Genomic DNA, 15,193 nt, shown 5'->3' on the forward strand with positions numbered 1-15,193 from the left:
CTTCATTAATTCCGAGTTATAACACGTCTATTTATAGTAGAGGAAGTGATAGAGTCCTTATACAATTAAACTTTAAGTATCCTAATTACATTCCAACTATAACTCTCTAAGATAAGCTTATCATGAAAAGATAACACAATCTACTAGAGGTCTAATATATCTTGAACTCTAACTCTTCTTTAATCACATTGTTAGGGTCCCTTGTCATAGATCGTGTAACACAACGTGGGATGGATAAATCCAGAGTTGAGAGAGTAAGTTCTTCCACTTCTGTTCTCGACTAGAGTTGAACAGAAACTCCCTGTGGTGCTCGACTAGATCTGAACCGCAACACTTTGTTGTTCTCGGCTGGAACTAGGTATCAACCCATTGGTGTGCTTGGTTAACAGGACAGTTGTAGACTGTTGGGCTCGAGTAGATCTGAATAGTAGCACATTGTTGTTCTCAGTTGGAACTAGCCAGCAACCCATTGGTATGCTCTGTTAAACCGAACAACAGCACACTGTTGTGCTCGCTGGAACAGGACTGTAACCCTTTGCTCTGCTCAACTAAAAATAGAACAACAACACCTAAAACCAGTGTTCGTGTTCAGTGCTGCTATTTTGAGCTGAACTTTGTAAAACGAAAAGGGGAAGGGGGGAAGGAGAAGAGATCAATGGGGATAACTAAAGCTCAATGGGGAACTCCAACCCTGAGATCGTCAAGGAGAACTCAGGATCCTATTTTTGGGCCAAAGTAATACTTGCCTCTTAATATTACATCTTCCCTCCTACATAAGCTTGACGCCAACCAGAGTTTAGGGTAAAAATTACAAGAATGCCCATGTGGCATATTTACTCCCAAACTGATATAAAATGCAGTAATATAAAACTAAGGAACTTAGTACTTAGTGACTCAGCCACGGTGCTGCTGAGTTACACGGCTCGCCATCGAGTCCACAACTTCACTCCCCCTGGAGAAAGAGCTCGTCCTCAAGCTCGAAGGTAGGATAGGCCCGACGAAAGGTCTCCACATCTTCCCATGTTGCAGCCGTTGCATCTGTGTCAGCCCACTGGATGAGAACCTCCCACTTGTTATGAAGTTGGTGGGCTTACAATGTTGTGGCTAGAGGGAAAATAACTCGCCCCTCCTTTACTGGCAGTAAGAATGGAGGTGGAGGTGGTGCTGGACCCCTGAAGGGTTTGAGGAGGGACACATGAAAGAAGTTGTGCAATTGAGCGTATGGTGGAAGTTGCAGCTAATATGCCACTTGGCCGATGCGTTGGAGAACTGAAAAAGGGCCCAAAGAATTTGGGAGAAAGCTTGTGGCGGGGGCCAGCCAGAGAATGCTGACGGTAGGATTGGAGGCGAAGCCACACATAATCACTGGAGGTTGTATGTCACATCTCGGTGGCCCTTGTCATAGAATGATTTCATCCTGGCTTGAGTGTTCTAGAGCGTGGTCCAGCAGTGCCTGGTCAAGGGTGTCAACTCTGGTGGAACTGGCCATATAGGACAGCAACTTGGGCAGATCCCTGCTGTAGAGGACATTGAATGAGAAAGAAACCTATGCCCTGGTTCAAGATGTACAACATTGGTAACCTTATCTAATTTGAAGAAGGTTCGTGGTTCGAACTGACCATTGTTCGCTCAAATATCTATTATAGCAAAGGATCACTTCTCTAATGCAACAACGATGGCAGGTGAAACTAATGGGCGAAGACTTTGAAATTAATTATAAAAAAAATCGAGAACACAATGGCCAATAGCCTCTTTCTTTAGTTTGATACTACTCTCCACTACTTTAATACTTCACCTATTCCTTTACTACAATAAGATATTAAAGAATCTTATACAATGGACCAACCATACATGAGATGCTCCAGAAAATCTGTCAAGATCCCTCCACATTGCCCTACCACAAGGAGTACAATTCACTACTCTTCTTTCATAATCAAGTAGTAGTTTCAACACTTGACAAACATTGATCCAAGTAGTACTCACAAAAATTCATAACTCTCCTTCCGCTAGACACGAAGGCATTCTAAAGAATTACCATATAGTGCAAAGATTTTTTTTTTTTTGGCTAGGCCTTAAAAATAATGCCAAGGCATATGTGGCCATTTACGATGTGTGCCAACAAACCAAATACAACACTAAAACACCAACATACCTCATGCAACCCTTACCTATCCTAGACAAAGGTTGGTAAGATGTATCGATGGATTTCATCAAAGGTATTCCTCTTTCAAAAGGCAAGATGGTGATTTTCGTCATCATGGATAAGCTAAGAAAATATGATCATTTATGTGCCCCTCAATCCCCATACACTACAAAGACCATTGTCGAAGCTTATGTCACTCCTATAGCCAAACCATATGGAATGCCATGAACTATCACTTCGGACAAAGACTCTATTTTCTTAAGCTCATCTTGGAGAGATTTTTTTTCTATTGCAACACACAACTCTACAAATGAGTACTGCTTATCATCCTCAAACAGATTGTCCAACCGAATTGGTCAACCCTTGTTTAGAGACCTACTTGTGCGGGTTCGTAGGTGACAAACCAACTTCCTAGTGCCTCTAACTTCCTTGGGCAGAATACTCTTACAACACTTCATATCATTCTTCCTTGAAGATGTCTCCTTTTGAAGTAGTATATGGTAGACCTCCCCCTATCATTTCATCATATGTGAAAGACACCACCCATATCATTGTTCTAGAAGAAGCCCTGGTAGCCTTGACAACCTTGAAACTAGTCAAGCACCATCTTTGTCTTAGCGCAACAACGTAGAAAAGTCAGCATGACCTCAAACACAAGCTGAATTTTTCGTAGGTGATTGGGTCTATCTGAAGCTTCAACTGTATCGACAATAATCATTGGCCACTGAAGAAATCAAAAACTTGCTCCAAATTTTTTTGGGCCCTTCAAAATGCTCCAATGAATTGGCAAAGTGGCATACCATTTCCTGCTACCAGACAAATCCTCCTTTCATCCGACATTTCACATCTCTAAACTAAAGAAGTGACTTAGAGAAGCACAAACCATTTCCACCACTCTGCCATCCGTTGAAGCCAAAAAACCACTCTTCTACTGGCTATATTGAAGAAACATCAAGTACAACATGGCTCTCACTTACATACAAAGGTCCTCATTCAATGGGATCAAACCCCAATATAAGAAGCCAAGTGGGAATGTGAGATTGCTTCCTTCTTCACTTTTATATCGGATTATGATTATTTCATGGGTCCTTCTACAAGGTTTATTATTTTGGTTCGTGTTATATGTGTTGGAAGATGGTCGTGTTACATTACAGCTGCTAGTATTATGTCTCTTTGGATAAAACATTATTATTGAAGAAGAGGTGGCCTTAGTACCTTTTCTCATACCATAATTTATTTGACTCTAAAAAATATCATGGTTGGGACACCATGAGAGTCGGTGCCCGGATTGGGACACCATGATAAATTTAACTCTAAAAAATATCACAGTTGGGATACCATGAGAGTTAGTGTTTGGATTGGGACACCATTATAAATAAACCCACTACCCCCCTGTAATGACTTTTATTACTCCTACCACTTGAGATTCATTGTCCTATGGAGGGACCCGGTGGTGGACACTTCAGAGCAATGCCGATAGACACACTACCTATAGAAGACGGAGTGTGCCCTATATCCAGCATTAGGACTTGAGTATGGAGCAATGTCTTACAGGCTAGGAGTGATTTTTACTCTCACTTATACTATGCCAGTAGGACCTTATGGAAGGATGCAACAACATGAGGGGGAGTGTGGGAAGATGAAGGCATATTGGAAGATGTATCATTTTATACAAAAATATTTTATACATCATTTGCAGCAAGTTGGGAGTTCATATTGTTCTCTTACCCCCAGCTGGTGTGGGAGTGTTGGAAGATAGGCCCAAGCCCACACGACCAAGGAAACCCCACATATCTAAGAGTATTATAAGATGGGTTACACGACTAAGGAAGGCCCAAAAGATGGGCCCAAGCACATAAGAAGTAGGACCCACCATGATTACCACAAGTTGGCATCCTTATCACATAAGTTGGAAGATCAAGAAGGACTCACAAAGGCATCTTTATCTTATGGTCACATCCTAGAAGATATCTAGTTTGAGTTATGTTTGTCTTTTATCTATATTGAGTTATTTAATTATGTTAAGACTTATCTTTAAGCGTTAGAGTTGGGTGCAATTGGGACAAAGGTAGTTTTATTGTAATTGGACTCTACTTGCTTCCTCTATTATAAATAGAGGTTCATGTACTTTGATTATAATAAGTTAATGAAGTCAATGAAGTATTTCTCTTTTCCATAAATTCAAAAAAATGAGAACAAGTTAAAGATTACAAGCAAGATGTGAACAAGAACAAGATGAGTCAAAGCAAGGCAATCAAAATTTCTTTTTCAAGCACAAAAGTTTATTTACCAAGATTATTTGCAAGTGAAGTTACAAACACCAGCTTGAGGGGGAGTGTTAAAAGACACCCACGTCTGTAGGGGTGACATGGCTACTAAATAAGGAGAACTTCCATAGAGATGGCATAGAGTTATAATTATGCAAGTTGGTGCATGTCTGTTTTCTTTTGAAGCATGTAGCCCTAAGGGCATTGTATTCATTGGAAACACATTTACACAACTATAAATACAACCTCAAGGCATGTACTAGAGCATTCAAGGCTCTTCCTTTTGGCTCAAATTTGGCCATATACCTCTCTCTCTTTTTCTCTTCCTTCTCTCCCTTGTTTTCTTCTCTCCTCTCTCTCAAGAGCTAGAATTCCTCTCTTTTCTCCTTCCCTTAAGATATCTGGTTTTTATGTCTTGACCTGAGAAAACAATAGGTTTCATTGGATTAATTGATCAATTACTTTTTTTCAACAAGACTGAACTCAAGGAGTACTTTTAGGGGAATTTTTGAAATATTATTAAAGAATTTTTGGCATGAAAAACAAAGGCATGAAGTACACAATCAACATATGCGTATGCAAATTTCAGCCATTAAACATGAAGAAAAACAATTTTTTTTAGAATTGACTACGCTTGACCACGAACAAATTTTTCACTTTCAAAGACATGAATTTGATCCCTCATAATGAAGAACATAGTGAGAAACTTAGCTGATTAAAGAGAGACCATGCTGAATTGAATTCATGGTCTTCCTTTCTTCAAGTTGGTTGAACCTTGTCTTGCTTGAAGGATGATTTTGAGACTCCTTTTCTCTATACTTGCAGTGTTAGGAATTAGACGCCCTTATTCCAAACTAACGAGAGCAATAATAATAATCATGGAAGAAGAAAAAAGTAAGCACGAATAACACAACAAGATTTATACAGGTTCGCCTCAAAGTAAGACTATGTCTTGTCCTCCGTCGCTGCAGTAATCCACTATGAAGATGAAAAATAGTTTATAAGAGAGATCGCACACACTTATAGGTGTTATTTTTCTCTAACCTCTCTCGGCCGCAACTGATGCTCCTCGGATGATAATCATAAAACCCTAATAGCGGATCCCTCCCAATATAAAGAGAAAACTAGGGCAACCGCTTTTCAAGAGTTAAATTTCCAAACTGCACCTTAACGAAACAACAATTAATATATCATGGACCTAGTGGGGGCTCCGCCCCACACCCCCGAGAGGGGGGTCTCTGCCTCTCTTCCAACCCCCACAACAACCTTACCACGAAGGTCGATCTATGTACCTACTCAGCGTTGGGCGTTGATTAGGCTCCACAACTTAACATGCAAAACTTGATTAACTTTGATTTAAACCCTAGAATGCCAGCTCTGATACCATGTTAAATTCTAATGTTTAATCATAGGAACTAGGTTTGAGAAGAAGAAGAAAGGAGAAGACTAAGAAAGGAAGAAGAGAAGAGAAGATGAAGAGAAAAGAGGTTGTGAGAGGAATGAATTTGAGTGATGATTAGGTTTTAGATAAGAGCTCGAATGAGCCTAATCCTCCTCACTATGGTACTTATATAGGTGGGCTTGAATGCCCTAGTACATAAGCAAATAAAAAAAAACTCTCAACGTATAACTAATGCCACTCACTCCCATAATTACATGATATACCACTTGAATATCTTCAACACAGTCATGGTACGATCTCCAATTTCATTCCTTGTAGGAGAATTAACTTCAAATCATGCATTAAAAAGATCAAGCAATCATTTCAAAATCTAGTCCATATCATTGTGAGACATAAGATGGAGTTCTCAAGGCTTTGATATATGTGGTACTTGAGATCTTATTTGGTTTAGTTGCTTTAAACTTCAAAGTCCATGGGAGTTTCTAATGCACTCTTCCATTACAATTACTATTCCCAATAATCTATCATAGCACTGAGATTTAGCATACTTAATTTGTATGTAAGACAAATTACTAATACTTAGACAAATGTTAAAGTTTTTTTCTTATGTTTTCCTATCTTAGAATTTTCACATGTGCTATACTTATAGGCATACAACCAAGGTGATTGATCTAGCCAAGTCAAATTCACTTTGTTTAGGAAGTGATGTATTTGTATGGCTTCAACTTTTGACAAAATATATGAAAGTTTGAGTTTAATATCAAAAGCCAATACAAAGTAGCACATAGACAAGCATGTTGAATTTTTGGAATGAAGAAATACTTCAATAACTTCTGGTAATCTGAGTATATGAGCCCCTAGTCATAACAAAGAAAAGTAGTAGAGTTCGATTACAATTAAACTACCCTTGTCCCAATTACACCTAAGTCTAGTACTTAAAGATAAGTCCTAACATAATTAAAAAATTGAACATAAATAGAAGACTAATATAACTAAAACACCTTTTAATTGAAACTTTTCTGTGATACCTCCTTCCATAATAATTTTGGCTCTATAAGATTTCTTATTGTGCAAGTCATGTAAGACTCTTCCATATTTGCTCTTTAACTCTCCCCCTCAAGCTGGAGTTTATAACTTCAGCTTGCAATTAAAAGGATTCTTGGTCTTCAATTTTCTTTTGTTGAATTTTTCTTCACATATGCAATTCTTCATAGATGCAAAAACTTCATCTTTTGTGCTTCCCCTTTCTTTTGATATATAATTCTCCATATAAGTCTCTTTTCTTGATAGCTTAAAGCGGCTCGAAAGTTGAAGCTTTCTGTTGCTACTCAAACCTCTATTGCAGTTTGACCTTTGTTGTTTCAAATATCTATTTCTCTTTGTAGAAACTCTAATTGCTAAAATTCTTTTTGCATAGGAAAGTAGACTCGAAAATATTTCTTTCAATAAATAATTTGAAATATGAAACGCTTAGTATGGACGTGCGAATACCAAGAAAATAATGGGTATTGGGACTAAAAAAAAGATAGAATACGAACCTAAACTACTAGAGATGATAGATCAAAAAAGGATCACATTATCTCTGTCGGTTGACCAAGTCAACTCAAAGAACTGATACCATGTTGAATTTATATAAAGGAGAAATACTTTACTTACTTCTTGTAATCTGAGTACATAAACCCCTATTTATAATAGAGGAAAGTAGTAGAGTCCAATTACAATTAAACTACCCTTGTCCCAATTACACCCCAAGTCTAGCATTTAAAGATAAGTCCTAACATAATTAAACAATTAAACATAAATAAAATTCTAACATAACTAAAAGACCTTTTAACTGAAACTTTTCTGTGAGACCTCTTTCCATAATAATTTGGTTGTTTAAGAATTCTTATTGTGAAAGTCATGTAAAACTCTTCCATATCTGCACTTCAACAGAGTAGATTTAACTATTTGGACATACAATTTTAACTTATCTCAAAATTTTAAAATTAACCATTATTGAAACTTGTGCAACATAAGTTCCGCCAATATGGAATACTATTAAAGAGTAGATATAGAAGAGTCTTACATGACTCTCATAGTAAGAAGCCTCACAAAGCCAGAATTAATATGGTGGAGTCTTACACGAGTCTCACAGGAGGAGGTCTCACTATTGAGTCTCAGTTAAAAGTGTTTTAGTTATGTTAGGCTTCTATTTATGTTAATCGTTCAATTTTTCTAGGATTTATCTTTTAGTGTTTAACTTTGGGTGTAACTACATGGGTAGTTTAATTCTAATTGGATTCTACTTGTTTCCACTATTATAAATAGAGGTTCATTGTACTCAAATTACAACAAGTTAGTGAATTTTTTCTCTTTTCCAGATATTCAACCAATACATAAGTATCAAAATAAACACATTTACATAAGAATCATCAAGCTTGTTTTTTTTTTAGTATAAGCCTTTATAAAGAGTTTGTGACAATCATCTCCAAGATGACCAATGCCCTGTTGGTTAGATTCTCAAGCTTGAAGGATTTCAAATTTTGGTTACTAAGCTTTGAGCTTGGAGATACTAACATGGAGTAGTTAAGGCCCTTAAGGATCTCAATCTAGGTTAAGTGACAAAACACATAATCATGATTGTTTTCAAAATTACATGACTCAGTGATTTGGACTTACAAATTATATAATCATGATTGTTTTCAAAATTACATGACTCATTGATAAATATTTATTGAGGAGGGTTTGTTGATTTCAAAGACTAGACCCTTACTCCTCCAATGACCACTTTAGTCTATATGGAAACGGACTAAGCCACATAAAACATTTCAATGTCTCCCAAATGGACTTGTTGATCCCTTAGATTTTTTCAAATAAAACATTTCAAGCTCATAAGGAGTTTTAATTTACTTTCTCATAGATTGAATTGAAGAAATGTTCTTCCTTCATGGAGATCAAGTTATCTTAGCTACCCAAATTTGTTAGGGTCCTACAACTCTCATGGTTGTAATCAAGTTTAGTATACCCTTGGGTATCCAAACTTGCTTCACCCCATTTTACACAATTCTTCTCGTTAAGTATTCAAATGCATAATGGCCATGGTCTCCACTATAATGAAATGCATCACTATGCAAGGAATTCTTTATGGGCCTTGTTGTACCAACTTTATAAACACTCCCTACTTCTCTTTTCATTTTATTGCTCTCCAAATTAGATTTCTCTAGTGAATGAGCTTCCTTAGAGTAACCTTCTCTAAGGCACGAGACAACTCTAGACTTTTCTTTGACCCAACCATTTCTAGGACTTTAATAACTCATTTTCTTCTTGGAATTCCATTGTCCTTTTGCAAACATTGTCATACTCATTTTGCAAGTCACCATAGACATTTAGCTCTTCACATTTGGAAGTGGGCTTGTCATTTTCTTTTTTGGGCTTTACGAATCTTAGGAACTTTGATTCTTTAAGGATTCAGTTTCCTTTTCTGACCTAGTTGCATCATATCTTCCAACACTCCCCCTCAAGCTGGGAGGTAATGGTAGTGATCCCAACTTGAAACAAATAACATTGATGTAGTAATAATCTCCTCCATCATGGTGGCCCAAGGATAAGTAAGAAACTGGGCACAAACTCTCAAAGGGTAGAAATGAGTGATAAGTCCAAACCAACCTAAAATAATTTTGAACAAATATAGTGATAGTAATTACTAAAGTGGGTAATGTCAGTCATTCACAAGAAGACGACAAGAAACCCAATGGTACTAATAAAAAGTCTAAAATGACTTAAAAACACTCATATATATATAAAAGGAACCAACCAAAGCAATGCTCCAAAAAGAGTTGTCCATAGGGGTAAGTGAAAGTCAAATAAAAAGACGGTGGGAGAAAAACGTCCAAATAATATGGGTAATGGGTAATGAGGAAGATAAGGTGTAGAAGTCGGGGTCATCATGTGCTTTATTTTCCTAAGGAATACAAATTTTTCATTAGATGAACCAATGTTGACAACAATTAGCAAATAATGAACCCAAGGCAAGCAAACAAGGAGTCATTGTTCAATAATAATGTTTCAATAAAAAAGACACAATAGCAGCAATGGTAATGAGCCAATGCCTAATTAACACGTACCAAATAATGAAAATCCTTAAGAGTAACAAGGACACAAGAAATAATCTGCAATGAGTCCATCCTTGAATAAGTAAGTTGTGTACCAAGTAATAAGTTGACGATAATCCAAGGTAATACTCCGAGTCCAAAAATGAATCATGCCATGTCAAGAGCTGAGTTGGTGTCAGACCAATGTAACCTAGTCAATACCAAAAATGCAATTAATTACCAATATGTATGACACGCCAACTCGAGATAAACCAGCTCAGCAACTTGGGATCAAGACAAATATACTAGAGACAGAGAGCTAAGTGGACCAAGTCAGGCTGACTCAAGTCCGAGTTGACTTGTTTCGAGTTGACCCGAGTTAACCTGGGTGGAACAGTATCCCACATAAGTTTATGACTCCCTAGTTCGCACCCGGTAGAGTGACTCGAAAATAAGAGCATTACCAGCTGGGGAGGCAATCTTCCTGACGAAAAAAACAACAACGTCTGCCCTCCCACTTCAATTAGATTATTTGCAACTTTGAAAAAACCAGAGTAGTTGAGTCTTCGTCCTCTAGAAACAGCAACGAAGTTGGCACAATGGTTGGAATGGTAGAAACAATTAAAAAACAACAACTTAACAACAGATGATCACCAGCGAAGGAGACAAGCGAAGGAAAGGCTAGCGAAGAGCAACTCAATAACTCCATAAATAAACCAGCCGACTGATACCAGATGACCAGCAAGATTGATGTTGTTTTCAATCAACAAAAAATAGCCAAAAATACTTTTGAAGATAGATGGCATCTGTCAAAATTAGATTTCTGGAATGAGATTATGAGATTGATGAGTAGTGAAGGAGACGAAAACACCAACTTCCCAAATGAAGCTACCCACCTTAAGTTGCTAGGCTGGTAGTGAGATACTGTCTGACTAGCAATGAGGAATTAATTCAAAAACAATCACATAACAGCAACTTGATAGTTCTGAATTAGAGTAGGATATTAAGAACACGATATCCCAATGACTTGAGGATACCAGGCTGGATTAGAGCAGAGAGTGGTACCGGGGATAAATCTTCTAGAAAGAAAAGATCGATAAACGATTCTTGATTGGGTTGAATCAGTACAATAGAGCAAATAGAGCAACTCGGAATGATGACACTCTGAGTTGTCTAATTACACCTTCGAGTTTGCAAAAGCAAAGAATAATGCCGAGATTTAGTTCAAGCAATGGCAACAATGGCAACAATGGCAATGAGCAGAAAGCGACAAGCTCTGATTAGAGGCAAACGGTAGACAACAAACAAGTGTAGAAACAGAAAGCTTTGATTGGAGGGAATGGAAATTATAGGATGATCCAAGAAGTAGTTGATAACGCGCCAAACAATAGTGCAAGATGGTTCGATGGCCATGTTCTTAAGGAAGAAAATGTCAAAGTAAAATCAAGGGACTGACGGAACAGTCCAAGAATCCACAAGAGAGACCGTAGCTCTCTGGTTTCACGGCGAAACGAAGCACACAAGAATCAATCCAAAATTGTTTCCATTGGGGATTTTCCCCTTTCATTAAGTATTTAACCTTTAGGTTTTCCTGTTACAAAATGGCCCATGGGCCTAAGACAATACCCCCCCCCCCCCCCCCCCCCCCCCCCCATCCCATTAAGCCTAATCAAATAACCCTATGTACATATCCCAAATTATACAACAATGATGAATATAAATTACATTTAATATACATTTTAACATATAGTAACATCCCCCCTCAAATTGATGATGGTGAGTCAACTAGCAACAATTTGCCAACCAAAAAATTATGTCGGGATTGAGACAATGCTTTGGTGAAGAAATCGGCCACTTGAAAATCCGAAGAAATGTACGGAAGAGATATTACCCGGTGCTCCAAAGTGTCGCAGATGGAGTGAAAGTCAACCTCAATATGCTTGGTATGCTCATGAAAAACCGGATTGGCTGCAATATATATAGCACTTGTATTATCTGCATGAAGCGGTGTAGATGAGGGCTGAGGAAACTGGAGCTCAGTAAGAAGACTACGGAGCCAAATAACTTTCGAACACGCAGTAGACATAGCACGATACTCGGCCTCGGTAGATGACTTGGACACTCGATCTTGTTTCTTATATTTCCAAGAAATCAGTGCATCGCCTAAAAACATACACCAGCCTGTAGTAGAGCGACGGGTATCAGGGCACCTTGCCCAATCAGCATCACTGTAGGCAACCAGATGTAGCGCAGAGCCAGTAGGAAAGAATAAACCACGAGTAGGGGAGCCACGCAGATAGCGGATGATGAGTTGAACTGCCGCAAGATGAAGGTGTTGAGGAGATGCCATAAACTGACTGACCTTCTGAACAACATAGGAAATATCCGGGTGAGTAGCAGTCAAGTAGATGAGACTCCCGACTAGTCGTTGATAGATAGTCGGATCATCAAGGAGAGTCCCTTCATCTTTCCGATATTTGACATTGACCCCCCATAGGGGTAGCCACCAAAGATGTGTCCTCCAACCTAGCGAGTGTGAGAAGATCTTGAATATACTTATGTTGGTTTAAGAAAATACCTTTGAGTGTGTGATAGATCTCAAGCCCTAAGAAGTAGGTGAGACGTCGAAGATCCTTCATATGAAAAGTGGTATGCAACACCTTCTGAAGCGTGGTAATCAGTCCAGAGTCAGTGCCAGTAATGATGATGTCATCCACATAAACCAAGAGAATGACCATGCCGGCAACAGACTTATGATAAAAGAGAGAGGAATCATACTGACTCTGGGTAAACCGGTGGAGGATAAATGTGCTGCGAAATTTCTCAAACCAAGCCCGGGGGGCTTGTTTAAGCCCATACAAAGGACGTCGTAGCTTGCAGACATGATCAGGAGAGGATGTAAACATACTCGAGGGAAGCTTCATATAGACGTCTTCCTGCAGATCACCGTGAAGAAAGACATTCTTCACATCCATCTAATGCAATAGCCAAAATTGAGAGGCGGCAATGGCTAAGATAGTACGAACTGTGGTCATCTTGGCAACTGGGGCAAAAGTTTCCTCATAATCAATCCCATATTCCTGCCTGTTCCACAGGGCCACAAGGCGGGCTTTGTACTGATCCAACAATCCATCGGAACGTAGCTTGACAGAGAAGACCCACTTACTTCCCAGAGGCCGAATAGTAGGAGGGCAAGCCACAATGTCCCAGGTGTGATTCTCCTCTAGCGCTTGGAGTTCAGTTTGGATGGCCTTTTGCCAACACTCATGTACTATAGCCTGTTTATATCCAGAAGGAATGGAAATAGAAGACAAAGTAGCGACCAAAGATACAGGGGAGGGAAAACCATACCGGTCAGGAGGGTGAGAACTATGTGTGGATCTGCGAAGATGGAGGAGAGCAGGAGCAAGTGCTAGGTCAAAAGGAGGAGAGGGCAGCGAGGTAGTGTGTTGAGGCTCATCAAAACTCGACAAACTAGACAAAGAGGTAGACGGAAGAGTAACTTGAGAGGGAAAGAAATATTGGTTTTCAAAGAAGACCACATTCCAAGAAACACAAACTCGACACACCTGAGGATCATAGCAAACATAGCCATTTTGAGAACCGGCATACCCAAGAAATGCACACATAACGGATTGAGCTGTAAGTTTATGTCGTTCATGGTTAGGTAAATGCACAAAACAAACACAACCGAACGTACGAAGATCTGTGTAGGACAGAGAATAACCGAATAATTTAACAAAGGGAGAGACATGATGCAATACAGGCGAGGGCAGGCAGTTAATTAAATGGACGGAGGTAGAGAGAGCTTCACACAAAAACCTAGGAGGAACGAATGATTCAATGAGAAGGGTACGGACCATATCAAGAAGGTGACAATTTTTGCGCTCAACAACACCATTTTGTTGGGGTGTCGAGGGACAAGAACGTTGAGAGATAATGCCTTTGATTTGAAGAAATTCTTGGAATTCTGCCTACATGTACTCGCCTCCAGAGTTAGAGCGGCGTACTTTAAGGTGAGTGGAGAACTGGGTTTCAATGAGTGCAAGAAACCCCTTAAAAACGACAAAAATGTCAAACTTAGCTCATAGGAAGTAGACCCAGGTAAATCGACTAAAATCATCAATAAAGGTAACAAAGTACTTAATTTGTGTATGCGAGATGACGGGAGCAATTCCCCAAACATCACTATGAATAAGGTCAAAACAATGGGAGGCATGCGAGGCATGATGCGGAAATGATATAGTTTTACTTTTGCCAAGTTTACATGATGAACAGTCAAAAGACGTGTCACAAGAAGTACAATCTTGATTGCCTAATAAACCTGATTTAAATCATGTACGAAGTACAACTGAGTTTGGGTGGCCTTGACGTCTATGCCACAACTTAGGGCCAGATCCAACAACATTACAACCAAAAGAAATTACAGGAGAACGTGGAATAACAGTGGATAGAAAGACTTTAAGTAGAAATAGCCTGCCCACTTTAGGCCCCTTCGGGATCACTTTCCCCGACGCTTGATCTTGCACAACACAGCCAAAGCGAGAAAACTGAACATTACAGTTTTTATCAACCAATTGAGCAACAAACAAAAGGTTTGTCGACAAGTCAGGAGACACAAAGATATCAACTAAAGATGGAGAGAGATCACCAATAGCACTGATAGGCAGAGTGTTGCCATCAGCAGTGTTGATGTGCAGATTGTCATCATACTTTCTGACATTCGAAAGAGATACCACATTGTTGGTTATGTGGTTAGAGGCACCAGAATCAAAATACCATGGTTGAGCAGAAAGGTTCTGTTTACTTGAGACACCAAAAGTAGAAAGGGCAGAAATAATCATCTGTTGTACCATTTTAGGAGAGAGAGTGGTGGAACTGGCAGGTGCTGGTGGAACAGGAATGAGAGGGACCGAAACGGCAAGCAGCAATGTGGCAAAACTAGATGTACCGGTGGATGTATGATAAGTTGTAGGTTTCCTTCGTGGAGGTCGTGTAGGGAAAACAGTGATGTGATGACCCGACTTCTTACAGTAGCTACAAAACAGAACCGAATTCTTGAGGCAGTCCTGAACAAAGTGACCATAAGCCTTGCAGTGGAAGCACTGAACAGAACTGCTGTCCCGACCCTGAGGCCTTCCTTGTGCTACATAAGCTACAAGAGCCAAGAGATCAGCCTGAACGCAAGGTTCTATGCCAGTCTGAGTAGTGAGGCGCTGCTCCTCCCGGAGAAGTTCACTCAAACAGGCATCTAGGAATGGCACTGGATGACGATTCATCAGATGTGATCGAGCAATCTCAAACTCTG

The sequence above is a fragment of the Aristolochia californica genome, unplaced genomic scaffold (assembly GCF_029961685.1).
Source record: "Aristolochia californica isolate CCGP_79_NKW_82.1479 unplaced genomic scaffold, dmAriCali1.0.hap1 SCAF_3, whole genome shotgun sequence".
In the NCBI taxonomy this organism is placed as follows: domain Eukaryota; kingdom Viridiplantae; phylum Streptophyta; class Magnoliopsida; order Piperales; family Aristolochiaceae; genus Aristolochia; species Aristolochia californica.